The 22,857-nt window shown below is 53.5% G+C and overlaps 8 non-coding genes across 8 annotated transcripts; 7 read left to right on the plus strand and 1 right to left on the minus strand.

Annotated features, from left to right (window-relative positions):
• The first annotated feature begins 1,700 nt into the window (after positions 1-1,700).
• TRNAL-UAA (transfer RNA leucine (anticodon UAA)) lies at positions 1,701-1,783 on the plus strand. Its single transcript has one exon. It is a non-coding gene; the product is annotated as a tRNA-Leu (tRNA).
• A 2,149-nt stretch (positions 1,784-3,932) lies between these two features.
• Positions 3,933-4,015, plus strand: TRNAL-UAA (transfer RNA leucine (anticodon UAA)). The gene has a single exon. It is a non-coding gene; the product is annotated as a tRNA-Leu (tRNA).
• A 2,143-nt stretch (positions 4,016-6,158) lies between these two features.
• On the plus strand, positions 6,159-6,241 carry TRNAL-UAA (transfer RNA leucine (anticodon UAA)). The gene has a single exon. It is a non-coding gene; the product is annotated as a tRNA-Leu (tRNA).
• Positions 6,242-7,367: 1,126 nt separating this feature from the next.
• TRNAE-CUC (transfer RNA glutamic acid (anticodon CUC)) lies at positions 7,368-7,439 on the minus strand. Its single transcript has one exon. It is a non-coding gene; the product is annotated as a tRNA-Glu (tRNA).
• Positions 7,440-8,384: 945 nt separating this feature from the next.
• Positions 8,385-8,467, plus strand: TRNAL-UAA (transfer RNA leucine (anticodon UAA)). Its single transcript has one exon. It is a non-coding gene; the product is annotated as a tRNA-Leu (tRNA).
• Positions 8,468-10,616: 2,149 nt separating this feature from the next.
• TRNAL-UAA (transfer RNA leucine (anticodon UAA)) lies at positions 10,617-10,699 on the plus strand. Its single transcript has one exon. It is a non-coding gene; the product is annotated as a tRNA-Leu (tRNA).
• A 2,143-nt stretch (positions 10,700-12,842) lies between these two features.
• TRNAL-UAA (transfer RNA leucine (anticodon UAA)) lies at positions 12,843-12,925 on the plus strand. Its single transcript has one exon. It is a non-coding gene; the product is annotated as a tRNA-Leu (tRNA).
• An 8,803-nt stretch (positions 12,926-21,728) lies between these two features.
• On the plus strand, positions 21,729-21,811 carry TRNAL-UAA (transfer RNA leucine (anticodon UAA)). The gene has a single exon. It is a non-coding gene; the product is annotated as a tRNA-Leu (tRNA).
• The last annotated feature ends 1,046 nt before the right edge of the window (positions 21,812-22,857 follow it).

A 22,857-nucleotide genomic window follows, 5' to 3' on the forward strand; every position in this document is an offset into this window, starting at 1 on the left:
ACCTCCGCCTCCTCTTGCCTTCCGAACGGGCTTCCAAACGGGCAATGCCCTGACGGGTCCCCCACGCCCCATCCTGCCCATGCCCACACCCCTGTATATGAGGGTGACCCATGTCCCTCACCCTCCATGCTCGAACGGAAGACACGTGTGTCCTGAGGGGAGCGCCAGACAGGCATTTCTCCGGCCAGGCAGACCCCTGCAGCACCCGTTAGGCTCCAAAGCCTGTACATTCCCAAGATGCCACTGGTCACTATGCAAATCAGACAGCCCTGGCCACACCCTCTCCGCCGCTGGGCTCTGCTGCTTTCGGTACGTGCAGCTCAGCTTTTTCTTACCCTGAACCAGACTTCCATTTCAGCAAAAAGGTGGGTTGCAGTGGGTCCGGGATGCCATTTGGAGACAAAGCCTGCGGCCCTGTCAAAGATGACTTCCTGCCGCACACCATGTGGTCAGAAGCCTACGAAAAGAAGCGCACCTCGGAATACAGAATCTCACTTCCTCAAGAGCCTTGCACAAGAGATTTTCCTCCCGCCGAGGAAAGCAACTCAAAGGGAACCTTGCGAAAATCAAATTAGGAGCCAGATTGCGGGATGCTAGGCAAACTGTTTGTCAGAAAAGCAAATTCATTTTGAGAAGCCCTGACCTGCGGGAAGGAAAAGCATTCAAGGGCAGAAGAAGGACTGTTCCCTGACCGGGAATCGAACCCGGGCCGCAGCGGTGAGAGCGCAGAATCCTAACCACTAGACCACCAGGGAACCCAGAGCCATACAGCAAAAGTTCCTACACTGCTCTCCTAGTGACAAAGCTCATGGGGGCTGAAAGCATATTTTATTCTACAGCGAATATGAATCAGAACTTGAAAAAACACTCATGATTCCACCAGACTGTTTGTCACTTCCAAGCACAGGCCATCCCCTCCCCCGTGCTACTGAACTGACGAATTCCTGTACAATCGGGATCCCCGGGAAATCACAAGAGGGACACCTAGTGGCCGCTGATAGCTCAAAGACAGCTGGTACACCTTCTCACACCTACCTCGTTATTCAGCTTGCTGGAAGAATACATTGCGAATGACCGATTCAAGAGTGCAAGGGAGAAGAGTGCTCCAAAGTAGATGTATACATCGCAGCCGGGTTTTCCAGCAATTTACCTTTCTGATGAGCTGGTACTGCACTTTACGCCCACATAGAGCACCTGACTGGGTGGGGGACTGCGTGCGCATGAAGGTGGCTGAGGGCAATGGGAGCAAAGCAACCTGGGACACAGGGGACCCAGCCCCTTTCCTCTGCTTTCGTCTATAGGTCGGGGTGCCTTTTTAAGGACCTTCGATTAAAAAAAGCTGAGCTGCGTGGACAAATTACGCACGTCTACGTCTTAGAGGGATCTTCCCTGACCGGGAATCGAACCCGGGCCGCGGCGGTGAAAGCGCCGAATCCTAGCCACTAGACCACCAGGGAGGAGATGCTCTTGTGAGCCTGCCTTGCTCACTTCCTTATTGTGACTAAGCTAACTCCACTGTATAGATTGCCCATAAAGTACGAGTGGGGAAAAGTTAGGTGTCACACAGTGTGTTTGTCATAAGCAATTACCTTTATCCTCCTGCAAAAGCCTTTTTACTCTGCAATCACCTCTTGCTGGACAGCCTGCGCTGGAGCAGCCAGCATGAAAAGGGAGCTGAGTAAGGCAGGGCCTAGGGTCTCACCAGGGTGGCCGAGTGGTTAAGGCGTTGGACTTAAGATCCAATGGACAGTTGTCCGCATGGGTTCGAGCCCCATCCCTGGTATGGGTTTTCAGCGGGTGTGTAGGAACTTGCAGATGCTTTTTTAAAGCATTTTCCTCTGCCCTCCTCACCCTCCCAGTGCCCTTCCTTAACAGTCCCAATTCACGTCTCAGCTGTGGGGTCTGCTGCTACTCTGCACTTAGCATGGATGCTTCCCAAAGCAATGCAGTGCCACCTACGCAGAGCCCCTGCTTAGAGAAATACACCTCCTATGTCTTTTCCCACTGAAGGGAGCAGGAGGAAGTACTTGCTTCCTGGGGAACATGGGCCTGCCACTGGAATTTGTTATCCCGCCTCTTGAGGATTTCTCCCCTTTCTTTGATTTACACCTGCAGGCTCTCCCTTGCCATCGGAGCAGGATCTGCTGATGCAGGCCCGGCAGGATCAAATGTGCAAAGGCTTGTCCCCAGGCCTCGGGAAAAAATTGAGCAGAGATTCCCGCCTCCGCCTCCGCCTCCGCCTCCTCTTGCCTTCCGAACGGGCTTCCAAACGGGCAATGCCCTGACGGGTCCCCCACGCCCCATCCTGCCCATGCCCACACCCCTGTATATGAGGGTGACCCATGTCCCTCACCCTCCATGCTCGAACGGAAGACACGTGTGTCCTGAGGGGAGCGCCAGACAGGCATTTCTCCGGCCAGGCAGACCCCTGCAGCACCCGTTAGGCTCCAAAGCCTGTACATTCCCAAGATGCCACTGGTCACTATGCAAATCAGACAGCCCTGGCCACACCCTCTCCGCCGCTGGGCTCTGCTGCTTTCGGTACGTGCAGCTCAGCTTTTTCTTACCCTGAACCAGACTTCCGTTTCAGCAAAAAGGTGGGTTGCAGTGGGTCCGGGATGCCATTTGGAGACAAAGCCTGCGGCCCTGTCAAAGATGACTTCCTGCCGCACACCATGTGGTCAGAAGCCTACGAAAAGAAGCGCACCTCGGAATACAGAATCTCACTTCCTCAAGAGCCTTGCACAAGAGATTTTCCTCCCGCCGAGGAAAGCAACTCAAAGGGAACCTTGCGAAAATCAAATTAGGAGCCAGATTGCGGGATGCTAGGCAAACTGTTTGTCAGAAAAGCAAATTCATTTTGAGAAGCCCTGACCTGCGGGAAGGAAAAGCATTCAAGGGCAGAAGAAGGACTGTTCCCTGACCGGGAATCGAACCCGGGCCGCGGCGGTGAGAGCGCAGAATCCTAACCACTAGACCACCAGGGAACCCAGAGCCATACAGCAAAAGTTCCTACACTGCTCTCCTAGTGACAAAGCTCATGGGGGCTGAAAGCATATTTTATTCTACAGCGAATATGAATCAGAACTTGAAAAAACACTCATGATTCCACCAGACTGTTTGTCACTTCCAAGCACAGGCCATCCCCTCCCCCGTGCTACTGAACCGACGAATTCCTGTACAATCGGGATCCCCGGGAAATCACAAGAGGGACACCTAGTGGCCGCTGATAGCTCAAAGACAGCTGGTACACCTTCTCACACCTACCTCGTTATTCAGCTTGCTGGAAGAATACATTGCGAATGACCGATTCAAGAGTGCAAGGGAGAAGAGTGCTCCAAAGTAGATGTATACATCGCAGCCGGGTTTTCCAGCAATTTACCTTTCTGATGAGCTGGTACTGCACTTTACGCCCACATAGAGCACCTGACTGGGTGGGGGACTGCGTGCGCATGAAGGTGGCTGAGGGCAATGGGAGCAAAGCAACCTGGGACACAGGGGACCCAGCCCCTTTCCTCTGCTTTCGTCTATAGGTCGGGGTGCCTTTTTAAGGACCTTCGATTAAAAAAAGCTGAGCTGCGTGGACAAATTACGCACGTCTACGTCTTAGAGGGATCTTCCCTGACCGGGAATCGAACCCGGGCCGCGGCGGTGAAAGCGCCGAATCCTAGCCACTAGACCACCAGGGAGGAGATGCTCTTGTGAGCCTGCCTTGCTCACTTCCTTATTGTGACTAAGCTAACTCCACTGTATAGATTGCCCATAAAGTACGAGTGGGGAAAAGTTAGGTGTCACACAGTGTGTTTGTCATAAGCAATTACCTTTATCCTCCTGCAAAAGCCTTTTTACTCTGCAATCACCTCTTGCTGGACAGCCTGCGCTGGAGCAGCCAGCATGAAAAGGGAGCTGAGTAAGGCAGGGCCTAGGGTCTCACCAGGGTGGCCGAGTGGTTAAGGCGTTGGACTTAAGATCCAATGGACAGTTGTCCGCATGGGTTCGAGCCCCATCCCTGGTATGGGTTTTCAGCGGGTGTGTAGGAACTTGCAGATGCTTTTTTAAAGCATTTTCCTCTGCCCTCCTCACCCTCCCAGTGCCCTTCCTTAACAGTCCCAATTCACGTCTCAGCTGTGGGGTCTGCTGCTACTCTGCACTTAGCATGGATGCTTCCCAAAGCAATGCAGTGCCACCTACGCAGAGCCCCTGCTTAGAGAAATACACCTCCTATGTCTTTTCCCACTGAAGGGAGCAGGAGGAAGTACTTGCTTCCTGGGGAACATGGGCCTGCCACTGGAATTTGTTAACCCGCCTCTTGCGGATTTCTCCCCTTTCTTTGATTTACACCTGCAGGCTCTCCCTTGCCATCGGAGCAGGATCTGCTGATGCAGGCCCGGCTGGATCAAATGTGCAAAGGCTTGTCCCCAGGCCTCGGGAAAAAATTGAGCAGAGATTCCCGCCTCCGCCTCCGCCTCCTCTTGCCTTCCGAACGGGCTTCCAAACGGGCAATGCCCTGACGGGTCCCCCACGCCCCATCCTGCCCATGCCCACACCCCTGTATATGAGGGTGACCCATGTCCCTCACCCTCCATGCTCGAACGGAAGACACGTGTGTCCTGAGGGGAGCGCCAGACAGGCATTTCTCCGGCCAGGCAGACCCCTGCAGCACCCGTTAGGCTCCAAAGCCTGTACATTCCCAAGATGCCACTGGTCACTATGCAAATCAGACAGCCCTGGCCACACCCTCTCCGCCGCTGGGCTCTGCTGCTTTCGGTACGTGCAGCTCAGCTTTTTCTTACCCTGAACCAGACTTCCGTTTCAGCAAAAAGGTGGGTTGCAGTGGGTCCGGGATGCCATTTGGAGACAAAGCCTGCGGCCCTGTCAAAGATGACTTCCTGCCGCACACCATGTGGTCAGAAGCCTACGAAAAGAAGCGCACCTCGGAATACAGAATCTCACTTCCTCAAGAGCCTTGCACAAGAGATTTTCCTCCCGCCGAGGAAAGCAACTCAAAGGGAACCTTGCGAAAATCAAATTAGGAGCCAGATTGCGGGATGCTAGGCAAACTGTTTGTCAGAAAAGCAAATTCATTTTGAGAAGCCCTGACCTGCGGGAAGGAAAAGCATTCAAGGGCAGAAGAAGGACTGTTCCCTGACCGGGAATCGAACCCGGGCCGCGGCGGTGAGAGCGCAGAATCCTAACCACTAGACCACCAGGGAACCCAGAGCCATACAGCAAAAGTTCCTACACTGCTCTCCTAGTGACAAAGCTCATGGGGGCTGAAAGCATATTTTATTCTACAGCGAATATGAATCAGAACTTGAAAAAACACTCATGATTCCACCAGACTGTTTGTCACTTCCAAGCACAGGCCATCCCCTCCCCCGTGCTACTGAACCGACGAATTCCTGTACAATCGGGATCCCCGGGAAATCACAAGAGGGACACCTAGTGGCCGCTGATAGCTCAAAGACAGCTGGTACACCTTCTCACACCTACCTCGTTATTCAGCTTGCTGGAAGAATACATTGCGAATGACCGATTCAAGAGTGCAAGGGAGAAGAGTGCTCCAAAGTAGATGTATACATCGCAGCCGGGTTTTCCAGCAATTTACCTTTCTGATGAGCTGGTACTGCACTTTACGCCCACATAGAGCACCTGACTGGGTGGGGGACTGCGTGCGCATGAAGGTGGCTGAGGGCAATGGGAGCAAAGCAACCTGGGACACAGGGGACCCAGCCCCTTTCCTCTGCTTTCGTCTATAGGTCGGGGTGCCTTTTTAAGGACCTTCGATTAAAAAAACCTGAGCTGCGTGGACAAATTACGCACGTCTACGTCTTAGAGGGATCTTCCCTGACCGGGAATCGAACCCGGGCCGCGGCGGTGAAAGCGCCGAATCCTAGCCACTAGACCACCAGGGAGGAGATGCTCTTGTGAGCCTGCCTTGCTCACTTCCTTATTGTGACTAAGCTAACTCCACTGTATAGATTGCCCATAAAGTACGAGTGGGGAAAAGTTAGGTGTCACACAGTGTGTTTGTCATAAGCAATTACCTTTATCCTCCTGCAAAAGCCTTTTTACTCTGCAATCACCTCTTGCTGGACAGCCTGCGCTGGAGCAGCCAGCATGAAAAGGGAGCTGAGTAAGGCAGGGCCTAGGGTCTCACCAGGGTGGCCGAGTGGTTAAGGCGTTGGACTTAAGATCCAATGGACAGTTGTCCGCATGGGTTCGAGCCCCATCCCTGGTATGGGTTTTCAGCGGGTGTGTAGGAACTTGCAGATGCTTTTTTAAAGCATTTTCCTCTGCCCTCCTCACCCTCCCAGTGCCCTTCCTTAACAGTCCCAATTCACGTCTCAGCTGTGGGGTCTGCTGCTACTCTGCACTTAGCATGGATGCTTCCCAAAGCAATGCAGTGCCACCTACGCAGAGCCCCTGCTTAGAGAAATACACCTCCTATGTCTTTTCCCACTGAAGGGAGCAGGAGGAAGTACTTGCTTCCTGGGGAACATGGGCCTGCCACTGGAATTTGTTAACCCGCCTCTTGCGGATTTCTCCCCTTTCTTTGATTTACACCTGCAGGCTCTCCCTTGCCATCGGAGCAGGATCTGCTGATGCAGGCCCGGCTGGATCAAATGTGCAAAGGCTTGTCCCCAGGCCTCGGGAAAAAATTGAGCAGAGATTCCCGCCTCCGCCTCCGCCTCCTCTTGCCTTCCGAACGGGCTTCCAAACGGGCAATGCCCTGACGGGTCCCCCACGCCCCATCCTGCCCATGCCCACACCCCTGTATATGAGGGTGACCCATGTCCCTCACCCTCCATGCTCGAACGGAAGACACGTGTGTCCTGAGGGGAGCGCCAGACAGGCATTTCTCCGGCCAGGCAGACCCCTGCAGCACCCGTTAGGCTCCAAAGCCTGTACATTCCCAAGATGCCACTGGTCACTATGCAAATCAGACAGCCCTGGCCACACCCTCTCCGCCGCTGGGCTCTGCTGCTTTCGGTACGTGCAGCTCAGCTTTTTCTTACCCTGAACCAGACTTCCGTTTCAGCAAAAAGGTGGGTTGCAGTGGGTCCGGGATGCCATTTGGAGACAAAGCCTGCGGCCCTGTCAAAGATGACTTCCTGCCGCACACCATGTGGTCAGAAGCCTACGAAAAGAAGCGCACCTCGGAATACAGAATCTCACTTCCTCAAGAGCCTTGCACAAGAGATTTTCCTCCCGCCGAGGAAAGCAACTCAAAGGGAACCTTGCGAAAATCAAATTAGGAGCCAGATTGCGGGATGCTAGGCAAACTGTTTGTCAGAAAAGCAAATTCATTTTGAGAAGCCCTGACCTGCGGGAAGGAAAAGCATTCAAGGGCAGAAGAAGGACTGTTCCCTGACCGGGAATCGAACCCGGGCCGCGGCGGTGAGAGCGCCGAATCCTAACCACTAGACCACCAGGGAACCCACAGCCATACAGCAAAAGTTCCTACACTGCTCTCCTAGTGACAAAGCTCATGGGGGCTGAAAGCATATTTTATTCTACAGCGAATATGAATCAAAACTTGAAAAAACACTCATGATTCCACCAGACTGTTTGTCACTTCCAAGCACAGGCCATCCCCTCCCCCGTGCTACTGAACCGACGAATTCCTGTACAATCGGGATCCCCGGGAAATCACAAGAGGGACACCTAGTGGCCGCTGATAGCTCAAAGACAGCTGGTACACCTTCTCACACCTACCTCGTTATTCAGCTTGCTGGAAGAATACATTGCGAATGACCGATTCAAGAGTGCAAGGGAGAAGAGTGCTCCAAAGTAGATGTATACATCGCAGCCGGGTTTTCCAGCAATTTACCTTTCTGATGAGCTGGTACTGCACTTTACGCCCACATAGAGCACCTGACTGGGTGGGGGACTGCGTGCGCATGAAGGTGGCTGAGGGCAATGGGAGCAAAGCAACCTGGGACACAGGGGACCCAGCCCCTTTCCTCTGCTTTCGTCTATAGGTCGGGGTGCCTTTTTAAGGACCTTCGATTAAAAAAAGCTGAGCTGCGTGGACAAATTACGCACGTCTACGTCTTAGAGGGATCTTCCCTGACCGGGAATCGAACCCGGGCCGCGGCGGTGAAAGCGCCGAATCCTAGCCACTAGACCACCAGGGAGGAGATGCTCTTGTGAGCCTGCCTTGCTCACTTCCTTATTGTGACTAAGCTAACTCCACTGTATAGATTGCCCATAAAGTACGAGTGGGGAAAAGTTAGGTGTCACACAGTGTGTTTGTCATAAGCAATTACCTTTATCCTCCTGCAAAAGCCTTTTTACTCTGCAATCACCTCTTGCTGGACAGCCTGCGCTGGAGCAGCCAGCATGAAAAGGGAGCTGAGTAAGGCAGGACCTAGGGTCTCACCAGGGTGGCCGAGTGGTTAAGGCGTTGGACTTAAGATCCAATGGACAGTTGTCCGCATGGGTTCGAGCCCCATCCCTGGTATGGGTTTTCAGCGGGTGTGTAGGAACTCGCAGATGCTTTTTTAAAGCATTTTCCTCTGCCCTCCTCACCCTCCCAGTGCCCTTCCTTAACAGTCCCAATTCACGTCTCAGCTGTGGGGTCTGCTGCTACTCTGCACTTAGCATGGATGCTTCCCAAAGCAATGCAGTGCCACCTACGCAGAGCCCCTGCTTAGAGAAATACACCTCCTATGTCTTTTCCCACTGAAGGGAGCAGGAGGAAGTACTTGCTTCCTGGGGAACATGGGCCTGCCACTGGAATTTGTTAACCCGCCTCTTGCGGATTTCTCCCCTTTCTTTGATTTACACCTGCAGGCTCTCCCTTGCCATCGGAGCAGGATCTGCTGATGCAGGCCCGGCTGGATCAAATGTGCAAAGGCTTGTCCCCAGGCCTCGGGAAAAAATTGAGCAGAGATTCCCGCCTCCGCCTCCGCCTCCTCCTCCTCTTGCCTTCCAAACGGGCTTCCAAACGGGCAATGCCCTGACGGGTCCCCCACGCCCCATCCTGCCCATGCCCACACCCCTGTATATGAGGGTGACCCATGTCCCTCACCCTCCATGCTCGAACGGAAGACACGTGTGTCCTGAGGGGAGCGCCAGACAGGCATTTCTCCGGCCAGGCAGACCCCTGCAGCACCCGTTAGGCTCCAAAGCCTGTACATTCCCAAGATGCCACTGGTCACTATGCAAATCAGACAGCCCTGGCCACACCCTCTCCGCCGCTGGGCTCTGCTGCTTTCGGTACGTGCAGCTCAGCTTTTTCTTACCCTGAACCAGACTTCCGTTTCAGCAAAAAGGTGGGTTGCAGTGGGTCCGGGATGCCATTTGGAGACAAAGCCTGCGGCCCTGTCAAAGATGACTTCCTGCCGCACACCATGTGGTCAGAAGCCTACGAAAAGAAGCGCACCTCGGAATACAGAATCTCACTTCCTCAAGAGCCTTGCACAAGAGATTTTCCTCCCGCCGAGGAAAGCAACTCAAAGGGAACCTTGCGAAAATCAAATTAGGAGCCAGATTGCGGGATGCTAGGCAAACTGTTTGTCAGAAAAGCAAATTCATTTTGAGAAGCCCTGACCTGCGGGAAGGAAAAGCATTCAAGGGCAGAAGAAGGACTGTTCCCTGACCAGGAATCGAACCCGGGCCGCGGCGGTGAGAGCGCCGAATCCTAACCACTAGACCACCAGGGAACCCACAGCCATACAGCAAAAGTTCCTACACTGCTCTCCTAGTGACAAAGCTCATGGGGGCTGAAAGCATATTTTATTCTACAGCGAATATGAATCAGAACTTGAAAAAACACTCATGATTCCACCAGACTGTTTGTCACTTCCAAGCACAGGCCATCCCCTCCCCCGTGCTACTGAACCGACGAATTCCTGTACAATCGGGATCCCCGGGAAATCACAAGAGGGACACCTAGTGGCCGCTGATAGCTCAAAGACAGCTGGTACACCTTCTCACACCTACCTCGTTATTCAGCTTGCTGGAAGAATACATTGCGAATGACCGATTCAAGAGTGCAAGGGAGAAGAGTGCTCCAAAGTAGATGTATACATCGCAGCCGGGTTTTCCAGCAATTTACCTTTCTGATGAGCTGGTACTGCACTTTACGCCCACATAGAGCACCTGACTGGGTGGGGGACTGCGTGCGCATGAAGGTGGCTGAGGGCAATGGGAGCAAAGCAACCTGGGACACAGGGGACCCAGCCCCTTTCCTCTGCTTTCGTCTATAGGTCGGGGTGCCTTTTTAAGGACCTTCGATTAAAAAAAGCTGAGCTGCGTGGACAAATTACGCACGTCTACGTCTTAGAGGGATCTTCCCTGACCGGGAATCGAACCCAGGCCGCGGCGGTGAAAGCGCCGAATCCTAGCCACTAGACCACCAGGGAGGAGATGCTCTTGTGAGCCTGCCTTGCTCACTTCCTTATTGTGACTAAGCTAACTCCACTGTATAGATTGCCCATAAAGTACGAGTGGGGAAAAGTTAGGTGTCACACAGTGTGTTTGTCATAAGCAATTAACTTTATCCTCCTGCAAAAGCCTTTTTACTCTGCAATCACCTCTTGCTGGACAGCCTGCGCTGGAGCAGCCAGCATGAAAAGGGAGCTGAGTAAGGCAGGACCTAGGGTCTCACCAGGGTGGCCGAGTGGTTAAGGCGTTGGACTTAAGATCCAATGGACAGTTGTCCGCATGGGTTCGAGCCCCATCCCTGGTATGGGTTTTCAGCGGGTGTGTAGGAACTTGCAGATGCTTTTGTAAAGCATTTTCCTCTGCCCTCCTCACCCTCCCAGTGCCCTTCCTTAACAGTCCCAATTCACGTCTCAGCTGTGGGGTCTGCTGCTACTCTGCACTTAGCATGGATGTTTGCCAAAGCAATGCAGTGCCACCTACGCAGAGCCCCTGCTTAGAGAAATACACCTCCTATGTCTTTTCCCACTGAAGGGAGCAGGAGGAAGTACTTGCTTCCTGGGGAACATGGGCCTGCCACTGGAATTTGTTAACCCGCCTCTTGCGGATTTCTCCCCTTTCTTTGATTTACACCTGCAGGCTCTCCCTTGCCATCGGAGCAGGATCTGCTGATGCAGGCCCGGCTGGATCAAATGTGCAAAGGCTTGTCCCCAGGCCTCGGGAAAAAATTGAGCAGAGATTCCCGCCTCCGCCTCCGCCTCCTCTTGCCTTCCGAACGGGCTTCCAAACGGGCAATGCCCTGACGGGTCCCCCACGCCCCATCCTGCCCATGCCCACACCCCTGTATATGAGGGTGACCCATGTCCCTCACCCTCCATGCTCGAACGGAAGACACGTGTGTCCTGAGGGGAGCGCCAGACAGGCATTTCTCCGGCCAGGCAGACCCCTGCAGCACCCGTTAGGCTCCAAAGCCTGTACATTCCCAAGATGCCACTGGTCACTATGCAAATCAGACAGCCCTGGCCACACCCTCTCCGCCGCTGGGCTCTGCTGCTTTCGGTACGTGCAGCTCAGCTTTTTCTTACCCTGAACCAGACTTCCGTTTCAGCAAAAAGGTGGGTTGCAGTGGGTCCGGGATGCCATTTGGAGACAAAGCCTGCGGCCCTGTCAAAGATGACTTCCTGCCGCACACCATGTGGTCAGAAGCCTACGAAAAGAAGCGCACCTCGGAATACAGAATCTCACTTCCTCAAGAGCCTTGCACAAGAGATTTTCCTCCCGCCGAGGAAAGCAACTCAAAGGGAACCTTGCGAAAATCAAATTAGGAGCCAGATTGCGGGATGCTAGGCAAACTGTTTGTCAGAAAAGCAAATTCATTTTGAGAAGCCCTGACCTGCGGGAAGGAAAAGCATTCAAGGGCAGAAGAAGGACTGTTCCCTGACCGGGAATCGAACCCGGGCCGCGGCGGTGAGAGCGCAGAATCCTAACCACTAGACCACCAGGGAACCCAGAGCCATACAGCAAAAGTTCCTACACTGCTCTCCTAGTGACAAAGCTCATGGGGGCTGAAAGCATATTTTATTCTACAGCGAATATGAATCAGAACTTGAAAAAACACTCATGATTCCACCAGACTGTTTGTCACTTCCAAGCACAGGCCATCCCCTCCCCCGTGCTACTGAACCGACGAATTCCTGTACAATCGGGATCCCCGGGAAATCACAAGAGGGACACCTAGTGGCCGCTGATAGCTCAAAGACAGCTGGTACACCTTCTCACACCTACCTCGTTATTCAGCTTGCTGGAAGAATACATTGCGAATGACCGATTCAAGAGTGCAAGGGAGAAGAGTGCTCCAAAGTAGATGTATACATCGCAGCCGGGTTTTCCAGCAATTTACCTTTCTGATGAGCTGGTACTGCACTTTACGCCCACATAGAGCACCTGACTGGGTGGGGGACTGCGTGCGCATGAAGGTGGCTGAGGGCAATGGGAGCAAAGCAACCTGGGACACAGGGGACCCAGCCCCTTTCCTCTGCTTTCGTCTATAGGTCGGGGTGCCTTTTTAAGGACCTTCGATTAAAAAAAGCTGAGCTGCGTGGACAAATTACGCACGTCTACGTCTTAGAGGGATCTTCCCTGACCGGGAATCGAACCCGGGCCGCGGCGGTGAAAGCGCCGAATCCTAGCCACTAGACCACCAGGGAGGAGATGCTCTTGTGAGCCTGCCTTGCTCACTTCCTTATTGTGACTAAGCTAACTCCACTGTATAGATTGCCCATAAAGTACGAGTGGGGAAAAGTTAGGTGTCACACAGTGTGTTTGTCATAAGCAATTACCTTTATCCTCCTGCAAAAGCCTTTTTACTCTGCAATCACCTCTTGCTGGACAGCCTGCGCTGGAGCAGCCAGCATGAAAAGGGAGCTGAGTAAGGCAGGGCCTAGGGTCTCACCAGGGTGGCCGAGTGGTTAAGGCGTTGGACTTAAGATCCAATGGACAGTTGTCCGCATGGGTTCGAGCCCCATCCCTGGTATGGGTTTTCAGCGGGTGTGTAGGAACTTGCAGATGATTTTTTAAAGCATTTTCCTCTGCCCTCCTCACCCTCCCAGTGCCCTTCCTTAACAGTCCCAATTCACGTCTCAGCTGTGGGGTCTGCTGCTACTCTGCACTTAGCATGGATGCTTCCCAAAGCAATGCAGTGCCACCTACGCAGAGCCCCTGCTTAGAGAAATACACCTCCTATGTCTTTTCCCACTGAAGGGAGCAGGAGGAAGTACTTGCTTCCTGGGGAACATGGGCCTGCCACTGGAATTTGTTAACCCGCCTCTTGCGGATTTCTCCCCTTTCTTTGATTTACACCTGCAGGCTCTCCCTTGCCATCGGAGCAGGATCTGCTGATGCAGGCCCGGCTGGATCAAATGTGCAAAGGCTTGTCCCCAGGCCTCGGGAAAAAATTGAGCAGAGATTCCCGCCTCCGCCTCCGCCTCCTCTTGCCTTCCGAACGGGCTTCCAAACGGGCAATGCCCTGACGGGTCCCCCACGCCCCATCCTGCCCATGCCCACACCCCTGTATATGAGGGTGACCCATGTCCCTCACCCTCCATGCTCGAACGGAAGACACGTGTGTCCTGAGGGGAGCGCCAGACAGGCATTTCTCCGGCCAGGCAGACCCCTGCAGCACCCGTTAGGCTCCAAAGCCTGTACATTCCCAAGATGCCACTGGTCACTATGCAAATCAGACAGCCCTGGCCACACCCTCTCCGCCGCTGGGCTCTGCTGCTTTCGGTACGTGCAGCTCAGCTTTTTCTTACCCTGAACCAGACTTCCGTTTCAGCAAAAAGGTGGGTTGCAGTGCGTCCGGGATGCCATTTGGAGATAAAGCCTGCGGCCCTGTCAAAGATGACTTCCTGCCGCACACCATGTGGTCAGAAGCCTACGAAAAGAAGCGCACCTCGGAATACAGAATCTCACTTCCTCAAGAGCCTTGCACAAGAGATTTTCCTCCCGCCGAGGAAAGCAACTCAAAGGGAACCTTGCGAAAATCAAATTAGGAGCCAGATTGCGGGATGCTAGGCAAACTGTTTGTCAGAAAAGCAAATTCATTTTGAGAAGCCCTGACCTGCGGGAAGGAAAAGCATTCAAGGGCAGAAGAAGGACTGTTCCCTGACCGGGAATCGAACCCAGGCCGCGGTGGTGAGAGCGCCGAATCCTAACCACTAGACCACCAGGGAACCCACAGCCATACTGCAAAAGTTCCTACACTGCTCTCCTAGTGACAAAGCTCATGGGGGCTGAAAGCATATTTTATTCTACAGCGAATATGAATCAGAACTTGAAAAAACACTCATGATTCCACCAGACTGTTTGTCACTTCCAAGCACAGGCCATCCCCTCCCCCGTGCTACTGAACCGACGAATTCCTGTACAATCGGGATCCCCGGGAAATCACAAGAGGGACACCTAGTGGCCGCTGATAGCTCAAAGACAGCTGGTACACCTTCTCACACCTACCTCGTTATTCAGCTTGCTGGAAGAATACATTGCGAATGACCGATTCAAGAGTGCAAGGGAGAAGAGTGCTCCAAAGTAGATGTATACATCGCAGCCGGGTTTTCCAGCAATTTACCTTTCTGATGAGCTGGTACTGCACTTTACGCCCACATAGAGCACCTGACTGGGTGGGGGACTGCGTGCGCATGAAGGTGGCTGAGGGCAATGGGAGCAAAGCAACCTGGGACACAGGGGACCCAGCCCCTTTCCTCTGCTTTCGTCTATAGGTCGGGGTGCCTTTTTAAGGACCTTCGATTAAAAAAAGCTGAGCTGCGTGGACAAATTACGCACGTCTACGTCTTAGAGAGATCTTCCCTGACCGGGAATCGAACCCGGGCCGCGGCGGTGAAAGCGCCAAATCCTAGCCACTAGACCACCAGGGAGGAGATGCTCTTGTGAGCCTGCCTTGCTCACTTCCTTATTGTGACTAAGCTAACTCCACTGTATAGATTGCCCATAAAGTACGAGTGGGGAAAAGTTAGGTGTCACACAGTGTGTTTGTCATAAGCAATTACCTTTATCCTCCTGCAAAAGCCTTTTTACTCTGCAATCACCTCTTGCTGGACAGCCTGCGCTGGAGCAGCCAGCATGAAAAGGGAGCTGAGTAAGGCAGGGCCTAGGGTCTCACCAGGGTGGCTGAGTGGTTAAGGCGTTGGACTTAAGATCCAATGGACAGTTGTCCGCATGGGTTCGAGCCCCATCCCTGGTATGGGTTTTCAGCGGGTGTGTAGGAACTTGCAGATGCTTTTGTAAAGCATTTTCCTCTGCCCTCCTCACCCTCCCAGTGCCCTTCCTTAACAGTCCCAATTCACGTCTCAGCTGTGGGGTCTGCTGCTACTCTGCACTTAGCATGGATGCTTCCCAAAGCAATGCAGTGCCACCTACGCAGAGCCCCTGCTTAGAGAAATACACCTCCTATGTCTTTTCCCACTGAAGGGAGCAGGAGGAAGTACTTGCTTCCTGGGGAACATGGGCCTGCCACTGGAATTTGTTAACCCGCCTCTTGCGGATTTCTCCCCTTTCTTTGATTTACACCTGCAGGCTCTCCCTTGCCATCGGAGCAGGATCTGCTGATGCAGGCCCTGCAGGATCAAATGTGCAAAGGCTTGTCCCCAGGCCTCGGGAAAAAATTGAGCAGAGATTCCCACCTCCGCCTCCTCTTGCCTTCCGAACGGGCTTCCAAACGGGCAATGCCCTGACGGGTCCCCCACGCCCCATCCTGCCCATGCCCACACCCCTGTATATGAGGGTGACCCATGTCCCTCACCCTCCATGCTCGAACGGAAGACACGTGTGTCCTGAGGGGAGCGCCAGACAGGCATTTCTCCGGCCAGGCAGACCCCTGCAGCACCCGTTAGGCTCCAAAGCCTGTACATTCCCAAGATGCCACTGGTCACTATGCAAATCAGACAGCCCTGGCCACACCCTCTCCGCCGCTGGGCTCTGCTGCTTTCGGTACGTGCAGCTCAGCTTTTTCTTACCCTGAACCAGACTTCCGTTTCAGCAAAAAGGTGGGTTGCAGTGCGTCCGGGATGCCATTTGGAGATAAAGCCTGCGGCCCTGTCAAAGATGACTTCCTGCCGCACACCATGTGGTCAGAAGCCTACGAAAAGAAGCGCACCTCGGAATACAGAATCTCACTTCCTCAAGAGCCTTGCACAAGAGATTTTCCTCCCGCCGAGGAAAGCAACTCAAAGGGAACCTTGCGAAAATCAAATTAGGAGCCAGATTGCGGGATGCTAGGCAAACTGTTTGTCAGAAAAGCAAATTCATTTTGAGAAGCCCTGACCTGCGGGAAGGAAAAGCATTCAAGGGCAGAAGAAGGACTGTTCCCTGACCGGGAATCGAACCCAGGCCGCGGTGGTGAGAGCGCCGAATCCTAACCACTAGACCACCAGGGAACCCACAGCCATACTGCAAAAGTTCCTACACTGCTCTCCTAGTGACAAAGCTCATGGGGGCTGAAAGCATATTTTATTCTACAGCGAATATGAATCAGAACTTGAAAAAACACTCATGATTCCACCAGACTGTTTGTCACTTCCAAGCACAGGCCATCCCCTCCCCCGTGCTACTGAACCGACGAATTCCTGTACAATCGGGATCCCCGGGAAATCACAAGAGGGACACCTAGTGGCCGCTGATAGCTCAAAGACAGCTGGTACACCTTCTCACACCTACCTCGTTATTCAGCTTGCTGGAAGAATACATTGCGAATGACCGATTCAAGAGTGCAAGGGAGAAGAGTGCTCCAAAGTAGATGTATACATCGCAGCCGGGTTTTCCAGCAATTTACCTTTCTGATGAGCTGGTACTGCACTTTACGCCCACATAGAGCACCTGACTGGGTGGGGGACTGCGTGCGCATGAAGGTGGCTGAGGGCAATGGGAGCAAAGCAACCTGGGACACAGGGGACCCAGCCCCTTTCCTCTGCTTTCGTCTATAGGTCGGGGTGCCTTTTTAAGGACCTTCGATTAAAAAAAGCTGAGCTGCGTGGACAAATTACGCACGTCTACGTCTTAGAGAGATCTTCCCTGACCGGGAATCGAACCCGGGCCGCGGCGGTGAAAGCGCCAAATCCTAGCCACTAGACCACCAGGGAGGAGATGCTCTTGTGAGCCTGCCTTGCTCACTTCCTTATTGTGACTAAGCTAACTCCACTGTATAGATTGCCCATAAAGTACGAGTGGGGAAAAGTTAGGTGTCACACAGTGTGTTTGTCATAAGCAATTACCTTTATCCTCCTGCAAAAGCCTTTTTACTCTGCAATCACCTCTTGCTGGACAGCCTGCGCTGGAGCAGCCAGCATGAAAAGGGAGCTGAGTAAGGCAGGGCCTAGGGTCTCACCAGGGTGGCTGAGTGGTTAAGGCGTTGGACTTAAGATCCAATGGACAGTTGTCCGCATGGGTTCGAGCCCCATCCCTGGTATGGGTTTTCAGCGGGTGTGTAGGAACTTGCAGATGCTTTTGTAAAGCATTTTCCTCTGCCCTCCTCACCCTCCCAGTGCCCTTCCTTAACAGTCCCAATTCACGTCTCAGCTGTGGGGTCTGCTGCTACTCTGCACTTAGCATGGATGCTTCCCAAAGCAATGCAGTGCCACCTACGCAGAGCCCCTGCTTAGAGAAATACACCTCCTATGTCTTTTCCCACTGAAGGGAGCAGGAGGAAGTACTTGCTTCCTGGGGAACATGGGCCTGCCACTGGAATTTGTTAACCCGCCTCTTGCGGATTTCTCCCCTTTCTTTGATTTACACCTGCAGGCTCTCCCTTGCCATCGGAGCAGGATCTGCTGATGCAGGCCCTGCAGGATCAAATGTGCAAAGGCTTGTCCCCAGGCCTCGGGAAAAAATTGAGCAGAGATTCCCACCTCCGCCTCCTCTTGCCTTCCGAACGGGCTTCCAAACGGGCAATGCCCTGACGGGTCCCCCACGCCCCATCCTGCCCATGCCCACACCCCTGTATATGAGGGTGACCCATGTCCCTCACCCTCCATGCTCGAACGGAAGACACGTGTGTCCTGAGGGGAGCGCCAGACAGGCATTTCTCCGGCCAGGCAGACCCCTGCAGCACCCGTTAGGCTCCAAAGCCTGTACATTCCCAAGATGCCACTGGTCACTATGCAAATCAGACAGCCCTGGCCACACCCTCTCCGCCGCTGGGCTCTGCTGCTTTCGGTACGTGCAGCTCAGCTTTTTCTTACCCTGAACCAGACTTCCATTTCAGCAAAAAGGTGGGTTGCAGTGGGTCCGGGATGCCATTTGGAGACAAAGCCTGCGGCCCTGTCAAAGATGACTTCCTGCCGCACACCATGTGGTCAGAAGCCTACGAAAAGAAGCGCACCTCGGAATACAGAATCTCACTTCCTCAAGAGCCTTGCACAAGAGATTTTCCTCCCGCCGAGGAAAGCAACTCAAAGGGAACCTTGCGAAAATCAAATTAGGAGCCAGATTGCGGGATGCTAGGCAAACTGTTTGTCAGAAAAGCAAATTCATTTTGAGAAGCCCTGACCTGCGGGAAGGAAAAGCATTCAAGGGCAGAAGAAGGACTGTTCCCTGACCGGGAATCGAACCCGGGCCGCGGCGGTGAGAGCGCAGAATCCTAACCACTAGACCACCAGGGAACCCAGAGCCATACAGCAAAAGTTCCTACACTGCTCTCCTAGTGACAAAGCTCATGGGGGCTGAAAGCATATTTTATTCTACAGCGAATATGAATCAGAACTTGAAAAAACACTCATGATTCCACCAGACTGTTTGTCACTTCCAAGCACAGGCCATCCCCTCCCCCGTGCTACTGAACCGACGAATTCCTGTACAATCGGGATCCCCGGGAAATCACAAGAGGGACACCTAGTGGCCGCTGATAGCTCAAAGACAGCTGGTACACCTTCTCACACCTACCTCGTTATTCAGCTTGCTGGAAGAATACATTGCGAATGACCGATTCAAGAGTGCAAGGGAGAAGAGTGCTCCAAAGTAGATGTATACATCGCAGCCGGGTTTTCCAGCAATTTACCTTTCTGATGAGCTGGTACTGCACTTTACGCCCACATAGAGCACCTGACTGGGTGGGGGACTGCGTGCGCATGAAGGTGGCTGAGGGCAATGGGAGCAAAGCAACCTGGGACACAGGGGACCCAGCCCCTTTCCTCTGCTTTCGTCTATAGGTCGGGGTGCCTTTTTAAGGACCTTCGATTAAAAAAAGCTGAGCTGCGTGGACAAATTACGCACGTCTACGTCTTAGAGGGATCTTCCCTGACCGGGAATCGAACCCGGGCCGCGGCGGTGAAAGCGCCGAATCCTAGCCACTAGACCACCAGGGAGGAGATGCTCTTGTGAGCCTGCCTTGCTCACTTCCTTATTGTGACTAAGCTAACTCCACTGTATAGATTGCCCATAAAGTACGAGTGGGGAAAAGTTAGGTGTCACACAGTGTGTTTGTCATAAGCAATTACCTTTATCCTCCTGCAAAAGCCTTTTTACTCTGCAATCACCTCTTGCTGGACAGCCTGCGCTGGAGCAGCCAGCATGAAAAGGGAGCTGAGTAAGGCAGGGCCTAGGGTCTCACCAGGGTGGCCGAGTTGTTAAGGCGTTGGACTTAAGATCCAATGGACAGTTGTCCGCATGGGTTCGAGCCCCATCCCTGGTATGGGTTTTCAGCGGGTGTGTAGGAACTTGCAGATGCTTTTGTAAAGCATTTTCCTCTGCCCTCCTCACCCTCCCAGTGCCCTTCCTTAACAGTCCCAATTCACGTCTCAGCTGTGGGGTCTGCTGCTACTCTGCACTTAGCATGGATGCTTCCCAAAGCAATGCAGTGCCACCTACGCAGAGCCCCTGCTTAGAGAAATACACCTCCTATGTCTTTTCCCACTGAAGGGAGCAGGAGGAAGTACTTGCTTCCTGGGGAACATGGGCCTGCCACTGGAATTTGTTAACCCGCCTCTTGCGGATTTCTCCCCTTTCTTTGATTTACACCTGCAGGCTCTCCCTTGCCATCGGAGCAGGATCTGCTGATGCAGGCCCGGCAGGATCAAATGTGCAAAGGCTTGTCCCCAGGCCTCGGGAAAAAATTGAGCAGAGATTCCCACCTCCGCCTCCTCTTGCCTTCCGAACGGGCTTCCAAACGGGCAATGCCCTGACGGGTCCCCCACGCCCCATCCTGCCCATGCCCACACCCCTGTATATGAGGGTGACCCATGTCCCTCACCCTCCATGCTCGAACGGAAGACACGTGTGTCCTGAGGGGAGCGCCAGACAGGCATTTCTCCGGCCAGGCAGACCCCTGCAGCACCCGTTAGGCTCCAAAGCCTGTACATTCCCAAGATGCCACTGGTCACTATGCAAATCAGACAGCCCTGGCCACACCCTCTCCGCCGCTGGGCTCTGCTGCTTTCGGTACGTGCAGCTCAGCTTTTTCTTACCCTGAACCAGACTTCCATTTCAGCAAAAAGGTGGGTTGCAGTGGGTCCGGGATGCCATTTGGAGACAAAGCCTGCGGCCCTGTCAAAGATGACTTCCTGCCGCACACCATGTGGTCAGAAGCCTACGAAAAGAAGCGCACCTCGGAATACAGAATCTCACTTCCTCAAGAGCCTTGCACAAGAGATTTTCCTCCCGCCGAGGAAAGCAACTCAAAGGGAACCTTGCGAAAATCAAATTAGGAGCCAGATTGCGGGATGCTAGGCAAACTGTTTGTCAGAAAAGCAAATTCATTTTGAGAAGCCCTGACCTGCGGGAAGGAAAAGCATTCAAGGGCAGAAGAAGGACTGTTTCCTGACCGGGAATCGAACCCGGGCCGCGGCGGTGAGAGCGCAGAATCCTAACCACTAGACCACCAGGGAACCCAGAGCCATACAGCAAAAGTTCCTACACTGCTCTCCTAGTGACAAAGCTCATGGGGGCTGAAAGCATATTTTATTCTACAGCGAATATGAATCAGAACTTGAAAAAACACTCATGATTCCACCAGACTGTTTGTCACTTCCAAGCACAGGCCATCCCCTCCCCCGTGCTACTGAACCGACGAATTCCTGTACAATCGGGATCCCCGGGAAATCACAAGAGGGACACCTAGTGGCCGCTGATAGCTCAAAGACAGCTGGTACACCTTCTCACACCTACCTCGTTATTCAGCTTGCTGGAAGAATACATTGCGAATGACCGATTCAAGAGTGCAAGGGAGAAGAGTGCTCCAAAGTAGATGTATACATCGCAGCCGGGTTTTCCAGCAATTTACCTTTCTGATGAGCTGGTACTGCACTTTACGCCCACATAGAGCACCTGACTGGGTGGGGGACTGCGTGCGCATGAAGGTGGCTGAGGGCAATGGGAGCAAAGCAACCTGGGACACAGGGGACCCAGCCCCTTTCCTCTGCTTTCGTCTATAGGTCGGGGTGCCTTTTTAAGGACCTTCGATTAAAAAAAGCTGAGCTGCGTGGACAAATTACGCACGTCTACGTCTTAGAGGGATCTTCCCTGACCGGGAATCGAACCCGGGCCGCGGCGGTGAAAGCGCCGAATCCTAGCCACTAGACCACCAGGGAGGAGATGCTCTTGTGAGCCTGCCTTGCTCACTTCCTTATTGTGACTAAGCTAACTCCACTGTATAGATTGCCCATAAAGTACGAGTGGGGAAAAGTTAGGTGTCACACAGTGTGTTTGTCATAAGCAATTACCTTTATCCTCCTGCAAAAGCCTTTTTACTCTGCAATCACCTCTTGCTGGACAGCCTGCGCTGGAGCAGCCAGCATGAAAAGGGAGCTGAGTAAGGCAGGGCCTAGGGTCTCACCAGGGTGGCCGAGTGGTTAAGGCGTTGGACTTAAGATCCAATGGACAGTTGTCCGCATGGGTTCGAGCCCCATCCCTGGTATGGGTTTTCAGCGGGTGTGTAGGAACTTGCAGATGCTTTTTTAAAGCATTTTCCTCTGCCCTCCTCACCCTCCCAGTGCCCTTCCTTAACAGTCCCAATTCACGTCTCAGCTGTGGGGTCTGCTGCTACTCTGCACTTAGCATGGATGCTTCCCAAAGCAATGCAGTGCCACCTACGCAGAGCCCCTGCTTAGAGAAATACACCTCCTATGTCTTTTCCCACTGAAGGGAGCAGGAGGAAGTACTTGCTTCCTGGGGAACATGGGCCTGCCACTGGAATTTGTTAACCCGCCTCTTGCGGATTTCTCCCCTTTCTTTGATTTACACCTGCAGGCTCTCCCTTGCCATCGGAGCAGGATCTGCTGATGCAGGCCCGGCTGGATCAAATGTGCAAAGGCTTGTCCCCAGGCCTCGGGAAAAAATTGAGCAGAGATTCCCGCCTCCGCCTCCGCCTCCTCTTGCCTTCCGAACGGGCTTCCAAACGGGCAATGCCCTGACGGGTCCCCCACGCCCCATCCTGCCCATGCCCACACCCCTGTATATGAGGGTGACCCATGTCCCTCACCCTCCATGCTCGAACGGAAGACACGTGTGTCCTGAGGGGAGCGCCAGACAGGCATTTCTCCGGCCAGGCAGACCCCTGCAGCACCCGTTAGGCTCCAAAGCCTGTACATTCCCAAGATGCCACTGGTCACTATGCAAATCAGACAGCCCTGGCCACACCCTCTCCGCCGCTGGGCTCTGCTGCTTTCGGTACGTGCAGCTCAGCTTTTTCTTACCCTGAACCAGACTTCCGTTTCAGCAAAAAGGTGGGTTGCAGTGGGTCCGGGATGCCATTTGGAGACAAAGCCTGCGGCCCTGTCAAAGATGACTTCCTGCCGCACACCATGTGGTCAGAAGCCTACGAAAAGAAGCGCACCTCGGAATACAGAATCTCACTTCCTCAAGAGCCTTGCACAAGAGATTTTCCTCCCGCCGAGGAAAGCAACTCAAAGGGAACCTTGCGAAAATCAAATTAGGAGCCAGATTGCGGGATGCTAGGCAAAC

The sequence above is a fragment of the Triturus cristatus genome, chromosome 5_2 (genome assembly GCF_964204655.1).
Source record: "Triturus cristatus chromosome 5_2, aTriCri1.1, whole genome shotgun sequence".
Lineage (NCBI taxonomy): Eukaryota > Metazoa > Chordata > Amphibia > Caudata > Salamandridae > Triturus > Triturus cristatus.